Source organism: Protopterus annectens, chromosome 4.part0 (genome assembly GCF_019279795.1).
Source record: "Protopterus annectens isolate FY-2018-M chromosome 4.part0, PAN1.0, whole genome shotgun sequence".
NCBI classification, from domain to species: domain Eukaryota; kingdom Metazoa; phylum Chordata; order Ceratodontiformes; family Protopteridae; genus Protopterus; species Protopterus annectens.
The window spans coordinates 628,084,065-628,106,624 of record NC_056733.1 but is presented as its reverse complement, the minus strand read 5'-3'; the positions used below and the strand labels follow the sequence as shown (position 1 = coordinate 628,106,624).

Here is a 22,560-nt window from a genome sequence, read left to right as displayed (position 1 = left end):
AGCAGTGGTCATAGGAAAAAGTCTTGAGGCTGATGTAGTGGACTTTGCAAAACAGAGCAGATGGAGTCTAGGGACAAGCTCCATCTCAGTCCAGAGGGGACACTGGTATTTGGTGCTGGGTTGGAAAGTATACCTCAGTGTCAGAAAGGGGAAGGAAGTGGCCTGTCAGAATGCTCCATACAAAAAAGAGACTCTATGGATATGTGACTAGACTCTATGAATTGATTACTCAGACTGCTTTTAATATGTATACCATATGACATGCAACTTCATAAAAAGGTAGGTATTACCGTATTTATAGATATATACCCTGCATACTACATCCTATTTTTCTAGCTATAAAATATAGTTATTTTTTATTCATTTGGTCATATAGCATGCATTAGCCATATTGTTCATTTTAAAAACTAACTCAACAAAAAAATATCTCATGGGCTTTTAAAAAAGAAGTTATGTACTCACCATAACATTCCATGTGAGTTGTTCATCTCACCTTCATTCTTACTGATGAGTTCCTAATGCAAAAACTCGAGGTCTTCAACCAGCTCAAGGCCTAGTCCCTATCCCATGATGCACTGGTGCTTCCCTCAGATCTTGTTTGCTGCAATAAAAATACATGCCACTCTTGATATACCAATAACAGAGGAAAACTAAATAAAGGTCAATACAAGCATGCCTTAGCCGAATACTCAGTCCCCAGGAAGGTTGGATGGGGGTTGGAGGGTGGGACGCAAGCATGAAGGAGAGATGAACAACTCACATGGAACATTATGGTGAGTGCATAACTTCTTTATGTGAAGTTGTTCTATCTTGCCTTTCATTCTTACTGATGGGTTAGTGTCCCAAGCACCATCTTTCTCGGGTGGCTCATGGGAGTATATTCTTCAGGACAGTGGAACCAAAGGAAGCTCTGTCCTTGGTGGAGGCCCTATCTACTTTTGAATGAGTGATGAAAGTATGAGGTCTTGACCAAGTAGCTGCTGCACAAATAGTATCTATCGGTAATCTGGCAGTAAAGGCTGAAGAAGTGGAGATAGTTCTAGTAGAATGATCCTTTATCTTTTGATGTAATGGTGTATTTACTGAACTGTAAGTGAAAGAAATATAATCTGATAACCATTTTGATAAAGTGGTTTTCACCACAGATGCACCTTTCTTGGACTCTGAGAAAGAAACCAAGAGCTGTTCTGTTTTCCTGAAATCCTTGGTCCTGTCTAAATAGAATCAAAGCTGTCTGTGACATCAAGCTTATGCAGCATATACTCCATCTTACTGTCATATTTAGGGAAAAAAACAGGCAACTCTATAGACTGATTGAGATTTGCCTCTGAACATACTTTCTGCAAAACAAGGGATTTGTCTGAAGAGAAACTCTATCATTATGAAAAATCATATATGGGAATTTAATAGACAAAGCCTGTAATTCTGAAACCCTTCGAGCAGAAGTAATGGCCACTAGAAATATGGTTTTCCATGTGAGATACTTCAGGTCACATGAAGAGGCTGGTTCAAAAGGTGGTAGGATAATTCGAGAAAGAACAAAATTTAAATTCCACGGAGTAATCAGAGATTTATGGGTTGTCTCAAATGTATTGTGCCTTTGAGAAAAGCCTTGGAAAGTCTTTGTGACATAATAGCAGACCCTTGATTACCAAAATGAAAGTTAGATATTGCAGCTAACTGGACTGAAATGGTTGTGGCAGCTGCCCCCTCATTGAATAGTTCAGTCAAAAATTCCAAAACAGAAGAAATAGGAGCCAAATAGGAATCAATGTGGTTTTTCAATGCCCATATTGAGAATCTTTTCCATTTGCTAAGAAATAACTTCCTAGTAGACAATTTGTGGGAGGATATCAGTATATGCTGAGCTCCAGCTGAAATATTCTGAAACCTGGCTATATTTGGAATTGGGGCAGTCAAGTTGTCAATTTGAGGGACTGAAGAGATGGATGAAGAGCCCCCGATGAGTGAGTCAGGAGGTCTGGACGTGGGTCCAAGATCCAAGGTTCTTCCAATAGATGAGGCCGTAGGAATGGAAACCAAATCTGACAAGGCCAGTAGGGGGCTATGAGTATTATGGCCCTTCCCAGAACACTGGCTTTCTGTAAAACGTTGGGTATCAGAGGAAAGGCATAAAGGAGACCCAGGGACCAATTGTATACAAGCGCATCCCTTGAGGCATTCCCCAGGTGGGGGATTAGTGCAAAACAGCTGCTGCATTTCATGTTTGTGGGGGTGGCAAAGAGGTCACAGCAAGGCTGGCCTCATTTGCGGAATATCCTTTCCGCTACGTCTTTCTTCAGGGACCACTCATGAGGCAACAGAATTGCCCTGCTCAGTATGTCTGCTATCACGCTGGACCTCCGTGGGATGTGCATTGCAATCAGAAAGCGCTGGGTGGAGGTTGCCCACTGCTATATCTAGATATATAGAATATTCTCATGGCCTCTTGACATAGGGGCAAGATTTGGTCCCTCCTTGTTTGTTGATGTACCAGACTACTGACATGTTGTCCATCTGGATTGCAATGGTCCCTAGAGGGAGAGAGTCTTGACAGGACTGCAAGGCTAGAAGTATTGCTCTCATCTCTAGGATGCTGATATGCAGATTAACCTTGTGCTGTGTCCATGTGACTTGGGCTGTCCTTCCCTAATAATGCCCACCCACCCTATCAGGGAAGTGTCTGTGGTCAGTGTGGCAATCGGGGTTGGTAAAACAAAAGGTCAGTTTATCGTTACCAAATGCGATGTTAGCCATCACTGTAGGTCCTTTTTGCAGGTCTTCGTGATTATAATCTGATGAGACATTGGTAGATTTTGAAAAGACCACTGTGTGAAAAGGAGCCATTGAAGCATGCATATGTGCATTCGACCTAGTGGAATTGCAATGATTGCTGCTGCCATTGTACCTAATAACTTGAGAACCAGAGATGCCGGGGCTTTTTTTCTTGAAAGAAGGGTTAGAACTTGCTGACAAAGAGCATAGAACCTTTCTGGTGGAAGTTTAAAAGACAGTGTGGCGGTGTCTAAGTCTGCTCCTATAAACATGGCATGCTGCGATCATGATAAGGCAGACTTTTCCAAATTTATGGTAATCCCCAGCTGACAGCAAGGATTCATGGTCATGTCCCTCGCTTGCATGAGTTAATGCCTGGTGATGGCAGTTAGGAGCCAGTTGTCTAGGTATGGAAACACCTAGAATCCTATGCATCTCAGGTGAGCCGTGACTATTGCCATACATTTTGTGAACACCCTGGGGGCTGTAGTGAGACAAAGGGCAGAGCACGAAATTGGTAATGACTGGCTCCCAGCCAAAAGCACAGGTGATCTCGGGATGGTCTGGCCATTTTTATATGGTAGTACGCATCCTGGAGATCTATCAAGCACATCCAATTGTCTTTCCCTTGAAAAGGGAGTATCGACTGCAGTATGATCATCCAGAACTTTGTCTTTTTTACAGATTTGTTCAGTTTGCTGAGATCCAAAATTGGTCTCCAGTTCCCTGTTTTCTTTGGAACTAAAAAGAACCTTGAGTAAGTTCCGGATCCTATCTGGTCTGTGAGGACTGGTTGGATGACTCTTTTTTCTAGCAACCTTTGAATTTCTATAGTTTCTTTTTCCCTGTGACTGGGTAGGATGTCCAGGATTCTGTTTATGGGGTGGGGGGGAGGTAAGAAAGGGAATAGTGGAACCTCTGGAAATTATGCTTTTTACCCAGTTGTCTTTTGAAATTTTTATCCATGTGTCTGGGTACAAAGATAAGCATCCTCTGACTGCCTCCAGAGATGGATAGGCGGGCATCCTCTCAGGAGTGCTGATAGGGCTTCCCAAAGAACTGATCTCTGTCACCCTGGTTCTGCAGACCTCCTCTGCCATGTGGACAGCATCTTCCATTATTGCCTCCTCCTCTGCCTCTGGATGGGGGTTCACCACAAGTGTCCTGAAAGGCTCCTTGAGTTTTATGGAACCACATCTTTCCTCCTTTCTGACCTTTGTGGTAAAGTCTGGTAGGTGTGGAAAAGCGGACTCTGACGGCAGACAGAGTATTTCCATCTTGTTCACTCCTGGTAAACATTTCTTTCACTTTGGGTCCAAAAAGGGACGAGCCATAGAAAGGGGTGTTGATAATGGATGACTTAAAGGGCTCCGCAAATGAACATAAGCGCATCCAGGAATGTCTCCTAAGAGTAATTCCTGAAGCCACTGTTCTACTCACTTCATCAGCTGTGTATAAAACCAGATGCATGGCCAAGTTTACTATGGAATTAAGGGTAGAGAGCTGGGAGGATACTTTGTCTGAGACCCCCACCACTACTGAACCCTGAAGAGTATCTCCTAGCTCTTTAATGAGATCTCTTTGTAGTCTAGTGAAGTGCGTAAGATAATTCAGTGACCTAATGGCAAAAGTCTCTGAAGTAAACATGTGCTTCCCATATCTGTCCAGGACCCTGGAATCTTTATTCAGGGGATGGACAGACATCAAAGTTTTAGATAACTCCTTCTTGGTGGCCACCACCACCATGGCATCAACAGGGACTCCTTTAATAAGAAATGCCTTGTCCTGTGATGAGGTAATAAACTTGCTGGGCCTCCTAGGGACAGATTCCACTGTATCTGGAGACTCTTATGCCTTTCGAGAAACTAGTTCCGTAAGTTCATCGAAAGGCGGAGTCACCCAAGTGGTGAAGAGCTGAGATCTGAAAGCTGTCAGGTAGACTGATTCATCATCAGTAGGGTTGATGGGCTGCCAGCTGCCCCTCTGTTTAAGGATCTCCAAGATATCTGTGAAAGAGATATCTTCAGAGGGTGACTGTGGGGACCCTTCTGACTCATCTAATTCAGTGTCTGAAGTGATGGGTTCCTGAGGGGAGTCCAGATGCTTCCTCTTGCATAGCCTCTTCCTAGGTACCTCTTCAGTGAGAATTTCTGAAGAGGTCTTGGAAGAGCAGGGCTCACCCAGTGGGGCGTCCTGAGCCTCTGGGTCTCTACTCTTCTGTGGAATTTGTGATGCAGAAGTAGATGCCGGTGCTTTAGGGGAGGAAGTTGCCGGTCCTGATGAAGTGGTTGTCCATGGGGACAATACTCTCCTCATGACATCAAAGGCACCACGGTCCTGAAGCAAAGTAACCTCTGGGTCCAAAGAAACAGTGGATTCCCTTGGCACCAAGACAGGGCTCCAAGCCAGAGGTAGGCATCAAACTTGGTTCAACTATCCTCCCCAGACCTGACCAGCGAGTGTTGGCCCCTAGACTCCTCAGTCGGCACCGAAGTAGCCAGAGATATCAGAACCGAACGTCCTGGAGCAGGCATTGGTACAGATGGCTCCACTATCATCAGCACTGAGCACTCTGGCTCTGAAACCTCAAGTCAGATCGGAGGATGAATAAAAGTAGTGGGGGGGTTGGTCAGTTCTGAGACTCGAGGGGTCAGAACCGACAAAAGTTCAGCTAACGCCAGTGTCTGAAGTACCTTCTGCACCACACGATCCATGTCCATATCAGACAAGCTCCTTGAAGACCAAGAAGATGGGGCTTATGAAGCTCTGGATTATAGTACTGGTGATTTCTATATTGCAGTTACTGGTTCCAGTACCGGGGACTGACTCCTTACAGTGACAACTGTCAGCTTCGAGGTCAGTGGCGCAGAAGCTGTTTGTCAGACTTAGATGTACTGGGAGATTATGCTGGCTCCAAAGACTCAGTAGTAGAAGACTTTCTTGAACATTTGGAATGACTGGACAGACCTTCATCCAATTTTTCCTGAAAGGAGGACTTTATTAAACCTCTAACCACTAGTTTGTCCCTTCTGTCATGCAAAACACATGAACTAAATGAATGGCAGATGGAACAAGTCTCCTGAAGGTGCAACGCACCCAAACAATACACACACTCCATGTGCCCATCTGTAATGGTCATTTTCTGTGTACATTTAGGGCATTTCTTAAATCTTGATTTGGACTGTTTAGTCTCTTTATCCTTGTCCTGTGACATTTTAATGGTAACACACTTTCCTATACAGCAATACACAGAAAGCTCTCAAAGCAAACAACGAGCTTCAGCCAAAAGGAGAAATAACCTTCTAATTCAAACAAGCTAAGTGAACCAATAAACTTATATATCTAAATATATATAAACTAACACACTCTAAGAAAAAGGGATATATATATATATATATATATATATATATATATATATATAGTCACACTCGGATAACTCCGTAACAAACAACATGGCCAACTCATACAGGATATCTAAGCAAATAACTATTTTTTTTTACTGTCACACACACAAGCACAGGTGTGTGTGTGTGTGTGTGTGTGTGTGTGTGTGTGTGTGTGTGTGTGTATATATATATATATATATATATATATATATATATATATATATATATATATATATATATATATATATATATATATATATATATATATATATATATATATATATATATATATATATACATATATGTACTAGCGATAACACGAATTGCAAGTTAAGACAGACTTATAAAAAGAATCCTAATAAAATATGATCAAGCTAAATATTTGAAGAAAATTCAAATTCACTACCCCGAGCTGGTGAATCACTCCCAATCTGTTGCAGTGGCAAACAAGATCTGAGGGAAGCACCAGTGCATCATGGAATAAGGACTAGGCCTCGAGCTGGTTGAAGACCTCGAGCTTTTACATTAGGCCGAGTCAGAGCCGAGGATTGGCTCCGAACCCATCAGTAAGAATGAAAGGTGAGACAGAACAACTTCACATCATACTTTTTTATAAGTGAAACATTTTAATAACTACAACTTTTCAGCCTTTAAAATCATGACCAGCTGTCAAAATGTCCATATACCTGTTTGTTTTTTCAGAAATCTTCCACATCTAAATTATTTAATAAGGCTGTTTTCTCTGAACATTTGATAATCCTTTAGAGACTGTTCTTGGTGCTCTGTTACTTTTCTTGGAGATACCGCTAAAGAAGCCTCCCTTTTATGTCTTAGTTATCACAGTTCTTACTGTCTCTGTTTTCCTGGTACAACAGCTGTAACTTTCCTGGCTGCTCACCTTCCCTGAATGTCTGCATACTCATCTTCTACAAATGTCTACAACTCTTCCTATACAGCTTTCCATCTTCCCCAAATAACAGCATTTTAGCTGATTTACCAACTACTTCAACTTAAAGGCTGCCCAATTTCCAGTGATTTTAGTATTCCTATTTTATTGTCAGCTTGTAAATCTGGTTGTTTTCTGTAGTTTCTGTCATAATGATATTTCCATCTCTGCTGACTTTTTTCCACCATTCCTTTACTTGGCGCTGATTTTCAAATATCAGTAATGAAGTGGATGTGGGTAATCTGCTTTTTAGTCTTCTGCCCACTAACAGGTGACCTAGTCAGAGAATGAGTCCCTGCAACAAAGTATGTCTATTCTCCAAAACTGAAAGGTAACACTCCTGGTAGCTATCACTACAACTCCTTCCAATGAAAGTTGTCATTGGACAGTTCCTTTCACTTGTCCACAGTGTGTGGGCAGTCTACATCGGACATTATACATAAACATCTTCAAGTATATAGTAAACATCTTCTGAAGACAGCCTACATGGGATGTTATACAGATCAATTCCTAAGTACACATCTGAATTCTTGACTTTCTTACTGTGGATTCCTGTCAGACATGACATCAGGTACCAAATGCAAACAGAATATCTTGATACATCCACGTTCTCTGAAAAGGACAACCAACTGAAAGTCTCGCCTTTCTCCAACAATACTGTGGCATCAATACTGTTAGATTTAAGTAAAGGGGTTGGGGGGTGAAGCCATTTTCCTCTTGCACACTGAGAATGGTAGTTTCAATAACTGCTGCTTTCCCTCAGTCAGCACCTAAAGAATTGTCAGGGATCGTTGAAAACATAGACTTTAATGCACTAATTACACCAGCACTTGAGTCTGTCAGTTTAATCATATCTGACATATCTACACAAAACAAGATATATAGCTTCCATGCAATGAAATGAAATAAAATAAATTTGTATCCACTTTGCCTATGGCTGAGTTGGTACAGTGTGTAAAGGATAGACTGTGATGGGCGGATGAGGGTTTGAATTCCTCATAACTGCCAATCAGTGTGAAGAAGGGATGGTAGAGTGGGTTTACAATGCATGGATCTGCTTGGCTGCCCACCACTCAAACTGATATTTTAAAGATTTAAATAATCTTAAAAATCTGATAGCCACCAGGGGTATGCACTCTTGAATCACACCACTGCTGTCAAAAAGATTAAACTCTCTAATAAACGAGTTGTAAAAAGGGAAAAATTCAAAGTATGGCATGGATAGGTTACAAAAAAGCATATGACAGCATCCCCAATTCATGGATAATGGAATGCTTACAGATATTTAAGGTATACCCTACACTGACCAATTACATTGCCATGACTATGAAACAGTGATAGACCACTTTGCAGCTGAGCCTTGATAAAGGGCAAATCATTGTCCCAGGGATAAAACTCAGAGGGGGGATATTTCAGGGTGATTCTTTGTCATCACTGTTGTTTTGTCATACCCTTAACCCAGTAAGCTGTTTACCTAACAGATTAAGCTATGGTTACAATTCAGCTCCCAGAAACCAACAGTGTTTAAAGACATCTCATTTACTTTTTCTGGATGACTTAAAATTGTATAGTTCAACAGATGAGGAGATGAAAGCACAACTACAAATGATTACAACTTTTTCAGATGATATATGAATGAGATCTGGTCTTCATAAATATGCAAAAGCAATATTTAAAAAGGGAAATCGGGAGCACCAAGGAAATATCGTGGGACAGGAATGTGATATAAAGGAACTTGAGCAGGAAGGAATGTATAAATATTTGGGAATAGATGAAGAGTCAGCAATAAAACATGAATAAATGAGATTAAAGCTCTGTGAGGAATACTTCAAAAGATTAAAAAAGAAGTTATGTCTTACCATAATGTTCCATCTGTGTTGTTGATCTTCTTTCATTCATCATTGATGGGTTTGGTTGTGAGCCCTCTGAACCAATTCGGCCTAATTACAAGCTCGCACCAGCCAAAAACTCTTGAGCTAAGTTTCTACCCACAATGCCCTCTTACCTTAGATCGAGTTTGCCCATGTTATACAAGTAATGCAGAAGCCATTTCTGCGCAAATGCCCTAAGACACCCCTTGGACCCAAAGTATCCCCCAGGAGCCTTTTTTGGGGGAAGGAGGGTGGGAAGTAGTGAATGAAAGATGAACAACACAGATGGAACGTTATGGTAAGTCATAACTTCCTTATCTGATGTTGTTAATCTTCTTTTCATTCATCACTGATGGGACAGAATCCCCAGCTACCTTCGGATCCTTGGGCAGCCCTTATGGAAGAACGTTCCTGAGTACCATGGAGTCGAAGGCAGCTCTCCCTCTGGAGACCACATCCAATTTGTAATGATTGATAAAAGTGTGGGGTTTAGCCCAAATGGCTGCTGCACAGCTATCATCCATAGAAGCCCTGGAATGGAAGGCTGCAGATGTTGCCATAGATCTAGTAGAATGGGCTTTAATATTCTGTGGCATAAGTTCTTTTGCAAATGAATATGTGAAGCGTATGCAGTCCCTTAACCATTTTGATAAAGTGACCTTGGAGACAGAATTTCCCATTCCAGGCCAGAGAAGGAAATGAAAACTTGGTCAGTTTTACAAAATGCTTTGGTCCTGTCTAAATAAAATCTCAGTTGTCTGTGTACATCCAATGAATGTAGGCAGTATTCCCCTTTATTACAAAAATTCAGAAAAAATACTGGTAAGTCAATAGTCGGATTGATGGAAAAGTCAGAAACAACTTTGGGGAGGAACGATGGATTTGTCCGGAGTGATACTCTGTCCTTGTGGAAGATTAGATAGGGCGTTTTGGTGCATAATGCCTGAAGCTCAGAAATTTATCTGGCTGATGTGATGGCTACCAGGAAGAGGGATTTCCATGACAAGAAATGAGGTTTGCTGAGGGCTCAAATGGAGGTTGAGTTAAAGAGTGGAGAACTAACGTGAGGTTCCATGGCTCTACAGACTGTCTGATTGGAGGCCTAATGTGAGAAACTCCTTTGAGAAAGGTTTTACATAATAGTAGTGATATGAGGGGAACATCACCTAATCCATTATGATAGTTTGAAATAGCCGCTAGATGTACTCATATGGTAGAGGCTGCAGCTCCATCTTCGAAAAACTTAGATAGGTATTGTAAAACCGCTGTGACTGGAGCCGAATATGGATCTAGCATCTTTTTTTTTTTTGACCAAATAGAGAATCTTTTCCATTTGTCCAGATATAGTCTTCTGGTGGATGGTTTATGAGAGGCCAGAATAATGTCATGAACAGATGAGGTGAGATCATCCTGCCTGGTGACTAACGGAAGTGGAGAAACCAAGATGTCAGCTTGAGACTGGACAGGTTCAGAGGACTCAACCCTTGGGGGTGAGAAATTAGGTCTGGAAGAGGGTCCAGAATCCACGGTCAACATAACAGATAAGGCCAAAGGAAGGGGAATCAAACTTGTTGAGGCCAAAAGGGGGCTATGAGAATCACTTTGCATTTCAACCGAATGGCTTTCTTTATGAATTGGGGTATCAGAGGAATGGAGGGATAGGCATATAACAGTCCCATGGGCCAATCATGAATCAGAGCATCCCTCGGGGATTCCCCCTTTAGGGGGAATAGGGCAAAATAGCTACAGCATTTATTCGACAGGGAGGTGAATAGATTGTAGCAAAGCTGGCCCCAATGGCTGAAAATTTCTGCCACTGCTTCAGGATTGAGAGACCACTCGTGAGGCAAGAGAATACTTCTGCTCAACCTGCCTGCAATCATGTTGGAAATCCCCAGGATATGCTTTGCTATCAGAAAGCAGTTTGAAGGTATTGCCCACTGCCAAATTCTCATGGCCTCTCGACACAGGGGATGGGACTCAGTTCCTCTTTGCTTGTTGGTATACCAGGCTACTGACATATTGCCTGACTGAAATGCAACCATTCCAGAAGGGAGAACAGGTTGGAATGCTTGCAACGCTAACAGCACCACTCTCATTTCTACAACATTGATATGCAGGTTTGTCTCCAATGTAGACCATGCGCCTTGGACTGTCTTTCCCTGGAAATGCCCCCACCCCCACCCTATCAGTGAAGCATCCGTGGTCACAATGGCTTTGGTCTGAGGGGGCTGGAATGGATGGCTCTAAAGTTCTGTGTCTGGCCTCATCCACTAAAGAAGGTCCTGCTTGCAAGAATTGGTTATCTGAATTTGAAAGCATAGAGGATGGTTCATAGGTTCATAGGTTCATACTAGTCTATCTGCCCTAGGGCATTTATAAGCCTAGCCAGAATGTGTTTGGCTTTCGCCACCCATTTTAAATTTATTTTGCTATGCCCTTTTTCGAGGTTAGTATACTGTGCCTCTGTCTAACAGTGACACAGAAGTGATACCCGGGGTAAACCTACGATCTCCCATCCACTCATCAAGATTCCTCTTGAAGAGAGTCACTGAGGGACTTTGCCTAACCTGGACTGGGATTTTATCCCAGAGTGAAGGGAGCCTCTGGGTTATGAATCTGTCCCTCCAGCATGTCCTATTTATTTCAGTGCTGAGGTTCAAGTCTCTCAAGCGCGTAGCTCGATGGGATTTGGATTTTCTGAGGTGCAGCATGTCCATTAATTCCGGGTTGGACATGGCTTTATACGTCCAGCACAGATCGCCTCTGAACAGGCAGTATGCCACTGAGTAGAGCTGGAGTTTCTTTAACTGGGCAGCATATGGCATCTGTTTGAGCCCTTTGATCCTCTTGGTGAGGTACTTTTGGGGTCTTTCCAGTTGCTGCAGGTGTCTGGTAAGGTACATCCCAAAAGGGGCATTGTACTCAATTATGGGCCTGATGAGGGATGAGTAAAGAGGCACGATGACCTCCCCTGATCTAGATGTGAATCCCTTCATGATTAGGTGGGCTATATAAAATGTTTTTCTAACCACTTTGGCCATGTGGTTGTCAAATGAGAGATTGCTATCAACTTGGGTCCCCAGGTCCCTAATTACTTCTTCTGTACTTAATGGATTACCACCTATGTGGTAATTTGTGGGCACTTTGTTTTTGCTAAAGGGGATGACTATACACTTTTTGGCATTTAGCTTGAGGTCGTGGCTCTGGCACCAGTTATCTGTTTCTATGAGGCCCTTTTGGAAGATGCTTGTGTCGGCTGGAGAGTCGATTATGGCGCCCAGTTTGCAGTCATCTGCGAACTTGGTCAGCCACAGTCCTTCCGTGTTGGCCTGTACCTCCGAGAAATATATACTGAACAAGAGAGGTCCCAGGACTGAGCCTTGTGGGACACCACTTGTAACTGGTTTGGAGTCTGACATGGCTCCAGCAATTCTAACCATGTGGGTTCTGTCCTTGAGCCAGTTTGCAATCCATCTAGTGACATAGGGGTTTATATTTAAGCTGGTGAGCTTATCTATAATGCCTGAGTGGGGTATTGTATACAAGGCTTTTGCAAGGTCCAGGTAGGCTGTGTGGACCACCTTCCCCTCGTCAATGGCCTTGGTGACTGTTTCAAAGAAATCAACCAGGTTTAAGAGGCAGGATCTGCCCTTAACAAAGCCGAACTGGGTAGGATCCAGTGTCTGTAGGTCCCCAATATCTTTATTTATGAGGTCCATGATGATCATTTCCATAGCTTTGTAGACCAAGCTAGTCAGGCTTATGGGGCGATAGTTTCCAGGATCCGTTGAGGCACCACCTTTATGGAGAGGGACCACTGTTGCTGTACGCCACTCTTTGGGCACATATCCTGTAGTAAGGCTGAGATTGAACAGTAGTTTTATGTTTGGGTTTAGCTCTTCTTGGAGTTCATATAGGTCGCAGCCCGGGACACCGTCTGGTCCCATTGATGCTGTGTTTTTTGCTTTGGAGGGCGGCTCTTACCTGAGCATCTGAGATGTCAGGGGGGCAGCACTCTGCTGGGATAGATATTTGCCCTTTTGGTGGGGAGGGGGGGGAGAAGTTTGCGCTGAACCTGTCAGCTAGGATGTTGGCAATGTCTGTGGGTTCAGTGTATTTTTTGTCATTTTGGACTAATTCTGAGCATATCTGGGAATTACCACCCAGGTTCCTAACATAACTAAAGAAAGCCTTGTGATTATCCTTAGTGTCCTGTGCAATTTTTCTCTCGAAGCTGGCCTTAGACAATTTTATGAGTGCCCTTTCACTGGCAAAACTCCCAAACCAAATTCCAGTAATTTGGAAATTTGGAAACCATTGAGAAAGAAGAAGCCATTGAAGTATTCACATGTGCAGTTTCGCAAGAGGAACTATTGGTATGGAAGCTGCCATGGATCACAAAACCTAAAGAACCTCTCTCGCTGAGACTTTGTTTTGACAGAGTATCATCTGGAGCTGAAGCCTCAATCTCTGAAGTCTGTGAGCTGGGAGCTACACCAGACAAGAGCGGGTGTCTAAGACTGCTCCGATAAATTCTATCTTCTGGACCAGATTTCTCCCATTTTACAGTTATCCCCAAAAGTTTTGCCAGTGAAAGGGTGTATTGTAGGGTGGTAAGGATCCAATCGTCAAAATACAGAAACACCTGGAATCCTTGTAGTCTCAAGTGAGCTGTAACCACTGCCATGCACTTTGTGAACACTCTGGGGACTGTAGAGAGTACGAACGGCAGGGCATGAAACTGGTAATGATTGGCTCCTAGCCAAAAGCGAAGAAGACTTCTGGAGTGTTTGTCCATTTTGATGTGGTAATACGCGTCCCAAAGGTCTACTGAGCACATCCAATCACTTTCCCTTAAAAAAGGGAGAATGGACTGAACCGTGACCACCTGGAATTTGGTTTGGGCAACAGACTTGTTCAAATTGCTGAGATCCAGAATGGGTCTCCAGTCCCCTGTCTTTTTTGGCACCAAAAAGAATCTTGAGTAAAATCTGGATCCACATTGGTCTGGTGGGACTAACTGGATGACTCTTTTTTGATATAGCTTATTTATTTCCACAGCTGCTTCTTCCCTTTGACTGGGTGAAACATCAGGAAGTTTTGCTGGAAGCTTTGGGTAAGTGATAAGGGAAATGGTGTAACCTCTGGTTATGATCTTCTGCACCCAACGATCGGTGGTTATTGAATGCCAGGCAGCTTGGTGCAGAGAGGAACTACCCCTGACTGCTTCCAGAGGAAAGCAATGGGGCCGCTCTTCAGGAGTGCTGATAAGGCTGCCCAGAGAAAGAATCCCTGAGTCCCTGACTATGTGGACCCCCTCTGCCTCAGTAGGGGCATCTTCCAGAATTGTTACCCGGCTGTCCCTGGGGGTATCATCACCACACATGGCATGGAAAGGACCCTGAGATTTTTTGTGCCACATTTTGCCACTTTTCTGGTTCCTGGAAAAGGAACGTTGAGGTTTGGAAAAACATAGACCTATGGCAGACAGGGTTTTACCATCCTGCTCACACCTGGCTAGAGTATCCTTCACCTTGGGGCCAAAAAGGGAAGATGCTTCAATAGGAGCATTCATGAAGGAAGACTTGAAAGGGTCCGCGAGGTCACAAAGGCACATGCAGGCATGGCATCTCATAATTATGCCTGAACCCACAGCTCTAGCCACCCCTTCAGTTGTGTGTGAGAACAACCTCATGGGTGAATTGAAGATTGATTCCAGGGTTGCGAGCTGTGAGGCAACTTTATCCCTTACCTTGTCAGACACCTGCCCTGCGAGAGTTCCAGAGAGTTCGGAGATCAAGTCTCTTTGGAGCCTCGTAAAATGTGCCAAGTAGTTCAGGGACCATATGGCAAAGGTTGCCGAAGCAAAGACTTACTTCCCCTAATCTGTCCATGGCCCGGGACTCTGGTGGGTGAACAGTATGACTCTCTTCAGTGAGATCTGTTTTTGTGGTTGCCGCCACCACCATAGCATCAACTGGTAAACCTCTGGACCAGTATTGGTTTTCCTCGGGTGGAGAAAGTATCTTGTCAGGTCTCCGAGACATTGACTCAACAGAATTAGGGTTCTTCCAAGCGTGCTGCACCACGAGCTGAACTAGCTCATCTGCAGGCGGGGTCACTCAAGAGGTAGATGGCCAGGCACGGAATGCCTGCAGAAACACGGATTCCTCAGAAGAAGGATTAGTGGGTTTCCAGTCACTCCTCTGCTTCAACATTTCAAGGATGTCCCCGAAGGAGACATCCTCAGGGGGTGACCGTGGTGACACATTCCTGTCATCGAAATCCATATCCTCAGGTAAGTCTATGTGCTTTCTCTTGCATGATTTCTTCTGTGGGGGCTCCTCAGTGTAGGACTTCTGAAGAGGACTCAGAAAAGGGGTCACCCTGCAACAGAGGGTCCTGCAGCATTCCTGCCCGGTGTCCCGAGGAGGTGGCCTGTGACAGCTGTACCTCAGGGAGAGAAATCTGGGGTTCCGATATCGGCAGAATGCTCCCAGAAGCAAGTGCCCTCTCCATAGCACAGAAAGCAGGTCTGCCCTAAGAGGGATGGAGCTCAGAACTGAGAAGGAAACCTCGAAACCTCGGGTCACACCCCACTCCGTCAAACCTACTGCCGAGGATGGAGCCTCAAGCAGGATCAGTGCAGACAGGACTCCCGTTACTGAGGATGGAGCTGAAGAAACACACAGAACTGTGCCATGAACTGAGGAGCCTGCAGCTCAATCATGGGGTTGAGGAAGGACCAGTTCAGTGGAAACCGAGAACCAAAGTGACAGTCCCGGAGCCTCAGTGAAGTCCACGACAGGCACCGAGATGGGGGGGTTCCAAAAATGACATTAGAACAGAAGGCTTTGGAGCTGGTATGATCAAAGGAGGAGAATAGGATGGAGTCCATGGAGATGTCAACCCAAGTCCTGCAGGAGGATGGGTCCACAAGACACACCACATCAAGTTCTGAAAGGATACTGGTGGATCTAGTGGATACTCCCGACAGGGAGTCAGGTCATTCTAGGAACAAACTGTACACCTGCCCTAGAAATGGGTCTGTGGATGGAGAGTATTGGGTCTGTGGAGTGGAATCTACTGGCATCGATGTCTCAAGTTTGAGACCGGAAGCAGTGGGTCACATTTGTACTTATCGGGGTCATAAAAGGGCTTGGTGCCGAACGGGCACTCAGAGCTGATGCAGGAGGTTCAATCATAATTGCAGTGATAGGCATTGAAGGCGTGCACTGTGCCAAAGCAGCACTTGGTGCCAAAGTCGTAGTAGTCATAGTGAGGTCGATAGTTGGTGCCGGATTCAGTATCAGAGCTGAAGCTGGTGCTGACATAGGAACAGTCATAGCTGGAGCAGAAGAGGTAGCTGCTGACAAGGCAGACTTGTGCTCCGAAGATAGTTTTGGCACTTTAGGTTTCACAGATTTGCCCTGGTCACCAGATGGTGAAGAGGGAACTGAATGGGGCCTTTTCTTGTCCTTAATTGGAGAGGATGAGACCTCCGACACAGAAAGGGCCTCTGAAAAGGGCGACTTACATAGGCCCTTCAGGATCAACTTATTCTTGTGCTAGTTCAAAGTTCACTGACTGAAACTTTGACAAATCACACAGGGAGGTTGCCCTGAAAGATGGGGCACCCCCAAACAATAAACAAAATCATCATGAGAGACACTATCCGGAAGTTTACCCTTACAAGAAGCACAATGTTTAAAACCCGATGTGCCCTTTTTATCAGTCATCAAGAAATTACACACAACAATCAGGGTAGAATACTATAGAAAAAAATCTTAAACTCTGCTATCTCTATGTCTAAAACTATCTAAATACACACATTATCTATGAAATATGTCAAAAAACACACAACTAGTCAGAAAAAAGGGAAAGAGAGAAGAAATACCAAAGATGGTATTCAAGGAATACCACAAGGGTAGAGAGAGAAGGCACCAATGGTACTTAAAAAGTTTACCAAATGAGTAGAAGCAGGAGTAAAGTCTAAATATAACTGTTAAAATATAGAATTATCAATATAAACCACAATTGAGTGGAAAGGTGACAAAAAATCCTAGGAGATATCAAAAAGTTTTCACTTAGCTGAGGGCTCGGCTGAGATGCAGCATTATGGCTATGCAGCAAACAAGATCTGAGGTATCAGGAAGAAGGGCATTGTGGGTAGAAACTTAACTAAGAGTTTTGGGCTTGCACAAGCTTGGTATAAGGCCGACTCGGTTCTGAGGGCCTGGAACCGAACCCATCAGTGAGGCATGAAAAGAAGATTAACAACATCAGATCTAATATTGAAAACTGCCTTGACAGCTAGGAATAAAGTCCAAGCTATAATTTAGATTGCATTTTCTGTTCTAACTTACAGTTTTGAGGTGACTGGCTGGCTTCAAAAGGTATTGGAACAACTGGATACTAAAATAATAAAAATGCTTCATGCTTAAAAAATGAGTATAAAAATCAGTGTATACCAAGATTATACATTCCTCTTTCTGAAGGAGATATGGGCCTCCTCAAAACTGACTATATGCACAAATCTTCAATCATGGCACTGTACACATATTTGCTGACATCATCAGATACGAGCAGAGCAAAAGTTTTAAAACATGAGGAGACATTGTCTAAGATGACGTCTTTGCTTAGTTTTGAACCATTTTGGAAGCAGATAGAAATGGAAATCATACCAGAGGCAGACAATAATCAGATAGTAACTGAATGTGCAGAAAAAAAAAATGTAAGGAAAAAGATCAGACAAGAAGGAATAAAATTTGGAAAGTCCACAAGCATTGTGGCAAGTATAGAAAACTTCTAGAACAACCATATGTTGACTAAGATTTGATGCAGAAATGGTTAAGGAGATGTGAAATTAAACCAAAAGATGAAAGGTTAATAATGGTGTCCCAGGAGACTGGACTACATACCTGCTTCTTTATAAACTCTATTGAAAAGGTCAGAGAAACAGACAAATGCGCTTTAAAACTGACTTGGAAACAGCAGCACATCGTGTTGCTGGGTGTGATACACTCATAGCTGAGGGCCAGTATACTGATACATACAATAACATGGCAAAACCATTGCAGTGGGGATTTAACTGTAATTTGAATGAACTATTGCATTCATTCACACACACACACACACACACACACACACACACACACACACACACACACACACACACACACACACACACACACACACACGCACACACGCACACACACACACACACACACACTGGTAGTATTATCTTCTGCTACAGCTTTCTGTCCTGGCTCTTGACAGTAAACCGCCACTATCCCAGATCAGGCTGGGGATTCGCTGGTTATTTGTTTTATTAGCAAGAATGAAAGAGTAATTATAAACATAAAATAACAGTGTGCACAGCAGTCTGGCCAACAGAGGAAGATGCCTGCTTACTGATAAGTAAATACCACTTATGCCTTACCAAATACATAATTAGATGGCCAGCCACAACATTTTTAAAAGAGAATAAATAAAAATACTTTGAGTAGAAAAGAATGAGTTAAGGAATACAGTTAATACTCAAATAAATACACAAATACAGCCCTGCAAATACACACAGAAAATAATACTTTTGAACAAGAAGAATATAAAATATAAAAACGCGAATACATGTTATCTTTTATTCTAACTATTCTTTACTAAGAGAGTTGTTAAATCTTAAACTACTTGAATTTCCAGGCAGAAACACAAATGAAAAGATCAGAACTCACACTTACAAGTTCTGGGTAGCACTTCTTAACTATTCTGCTCTCTTTGTACATTCAGTTATTTTCTGTATATCTTTTTAAATCAGAAACCAGAAATGCAATCAAAGATGATTTCACATTTGCATACTAGTAAGCCTGTTTATTCACTCTAGGTTAACTAGCTCTAACAGAATTGTCTGAAGACTCCTATAACCTGTTAGCTACCTGAGCCTAAGAAGAGTCACATATCCTCTAATTACAGAACAGATTGGTTACATTTTGCTTTACATGTATCACACATTTCACATCCTACATATAACTGATGTGTCCCCCAGCAGTAGAAAGTAATAATATCCAGTTACAAACTCCATATGCTTTTTTTATATATGTCATAGAATAAAGTCAGAAGTTCATATATCTTTTCATGCCACAGAAAAATATACATATTTCAGATTAAATCGCATCTGTTTACTTTATGTACTAAAGTGCACTTCATATCTGTTACATTCTGACTCAGAAAGCAGTGGCATTCTCAGACATCACAAAAAAGTATGCTAACACTTCTTCCTTTGAACTGCTGTTATAATATTAACTGCATATGACACAACTCTGTGCTACTTTCTCTATACAAGTGAACATTACTGGAGAATATATTACATTTTTAGCTATTTCTTTGAAATTCACTATTCACAGACATGATTCATGTTTCATCTAAAATATTTGTCTTCTCAGCTGATTGAAAGTTATTATTTTGTTAGCTTTGACCATTAAGCCCTGGACAAAAGTTATATCTTTCTTGAAAACAGGAAGACTGAATTTATTTCCTTTCCGATAACATCTCTTCAGGACAATCTGTCACTGCCATTTCTTTCAGAAACTGCACTTGTAAATCACTGTCAGTATGTTTAGCAATTTATTTTTTTTATTCTTCTGTCACTGGTAACTTCAGTATTGCCCAAATAATCTAGTTCCTCTTCCAAATGTTCTCCATGCATGCCTGGTAAATATAGTCTACTCCACATATCTGTTATTTATAGGTCCTTTTTTACTTAGTCTGTATTTCATTTTTATGTCCTACTTCTGGATCTCAGGTAACACCCACTGTAATTTCACATATGCTATGCAAAGACTTCTGAATATGTTTTTCAAGGATTTGTGGTCTAGTTTCAACTGAATTTCTTTAACACACACACATTCATAGAAGTTCTACCATCCACATACTACTTCTAATGGTTACTTTATGTCAGAACATAGCTCACTGCAATCTGAAAATTCTCTTGATCCTCAAATGTCAGGTCTATTTTTTCATGAGACCACAACTCTGAAGCCATGTTGATGGCTATCTACTTGCAACACAACTTTAACAATCACATTACATTATTCTAACTGGTGTGTCTGCAAACAGATTCTTTACCATTTCAGACTGGTCTTCTTGATCAAAGTTTCATTAACAGGCTATATTTTGCTCCATACAGTTTCTTAATAGATATAGTTTTCTTAGACAATTTAGGTACAAATTTTTCTGTATACTCCACCATTTTTACAAACCTCTCTGATTCTTGCTGCATACATTTTTTTTTTCTGTATCAGAGTTCGATCCTTCTGAAGTTAGAATATGAACTATGTATTTCAGACAAAGTTTTTACATTTGCTCAAAATTATGCGGTCTTTTTTCTTTTTTGTCCACAGGATCTGATCAATAGCACACCGTCCAGCAACCAATTGACCCATTCATTCTTCCACAAAGGTAATCGTCCTCAAGCTTATTCATTCCACAGTGGAGATGAGAGTCAGGTGTTAGAAATTGGGTCAGTATGCAGATCCTGTGGACTGTCCTGTTCCCATCTCCTCTGCAGCTTTGTCAGCTCCAGTATTACAACCCTTGGGCATTGTATGCCCACTTCTTATGTGCAACCTCTTGACCAAACAGCACACCACTTGCAGTGCAGCCTAGTATACCTGCACTGCACTTGCAGTGCAGTTATACTAGGCTGTACATGCTGATACATCTGCATTCCTGCAAGTGCTGCTAATGCAATGAGCCAAGCTGCCTCCCTCCTTCCTCCTAAAAAGTACAGGCATTAGCATTCACTTCCATCTTCCCCTGCCTGGTCTTCCCAAGGCTTCTGCTACTATTCAAATACTTGTCATCTAGAAAGTAGTCAGAACTTTATATCTCTATACTATCAGACCAGAGGAAATTATGCTATCTTAATCTGCTCAAGAGGCTGTAGCAGTCTTTTTATATGCTCTTTTTGTGTCTGTCCTCCTTAGTCATAGATAATCAAATATGTTTACGACACCATCCAAGCCTTCAATTACTTGTGCAACCATTCCTTGGAACAGCTATGGAGATGAGGAAGTAAAATAGAAGCCTAATGAATCTGTACCTTTATGACACTAAATTAAATGTATATAGTTTGGAATTTTCTTCACACAGTTTTAACTGCCAGAAGTCTTGGTATTCCCTCTAGTACTAAAAAAATAGCTCATAGCAAGCAAGGATAATGCTCTCTTTTAATCACTTTACTCAGATCTTGTTGAGTAATACAAATTTTGTCTTGCTTTACAACAATAACCATACTATTCATCTATTCTTTTGTCTTCATATCTAAACTTTCCATAAGCTCCAGTTCCTTTTCAGCTCTACTCCTGGGAGCTAACAACGTTTTAATTAGAGCACACACCACTGGAACACCAACAGGTTTTATTTGTATGCAATACTCTCATGTAAATGACCTAACTCACATTCATGTTATTCTATATGCACAACAACATTGCTCTCCTTAGGTCAGCCACTTCACATTCTGTAATACAAACACAATTTATGAATGACCTCAACACCCTTTCCTTAAAAAAATAAATAAATAAAGATTTACTATAGTTAAGGGACACTTATAGCATAAATGCAATATGGTCTTTCCTTAAGTTTCAACATCAGCTGGTAATATAAAAGTTCTACAGAATATTCCTAATAAAATCTGTCAATTCATCATCCTCTCTTCTAGGCATGATTATCATTGTAAAACACTAAATAAAATCAAATGGCTAATCATTAAACAAAGACAGTAACTTTTTGCTATGGTCTCAACTATTTTAAAAATTTCAGTTAGAAACCTTCTCCCTCTTAGCTGCAAAACTAACCAAAAATTGCCCTTCTACAATCTTCAAAAGCAAACGCACTCAGGTCCAATTCTACAATTCCCAAAACTAAGGTAGAATGTATAAACCATAGCTTCTCAGTTTTGCTCCAGATCTGTTGGAATCACATCTCTACAAATTACAAGATGAAACATGTTAAACCAAATTCCAAATCCATTACAAAACAGATCTTAAAGACGCCTAATGCAAGTCCTTACTCTCAGACTGCATCATCTAATAGTCTAGCTCTTCCTTTTGTCAAATAAATTTATTACTCCTGCTCTCAGACTCTTCTTCCATGGCCTGTCACTATCCCATAATCTTTATCCCCAGAACTGTAGTTTGTACACTTTCATTGTTCTGTAGTATGTTATAATTAACTACACCACAAGTAAATTTGTAAACTTCTATACTGTAACTAATATTATATACTTTGCAATGACCTGATGGTGAGGAGGCAAGACATCCATTTGTACTTCCAGCAAACTGAGCTATGGAATGGACTCAAGATATCAGTAGGGAAGACTGGGGTAATAAGGTGAAGTTGCCAGTGGTCAGCTCTCCTTTCCCAGGGGAGTGTTTAGGGAAGCATGATGTATATGCAACCTCTGCTGCTGACCAGTACCCTCACATGTCATCCACTTAGATCATGGGGGGAGGAGGGACTATCTTAGACATCATTGTACTAGCCATTCCCTAATGCAGGGACTATTACCAGCAGCTATAAGGAT

At 42.0% G+C, this 22,560-nt stretch overlaps 1 protein-coding gene across 2 annotated transcripts in view; it reads right to left on the bottom strand.

Moving 5' to 3' along the window:
• The window catches only part of BICDL1 (BICD family like cargo adaptor 1), a 1,161,255-nt gene that overhangs the window by 378,586 nt on the left and 760,109 nt on the right, over positions 1–22,560 (bottom strand). The gene's annotated exons all lie outside the window — the stretch shown is intronic.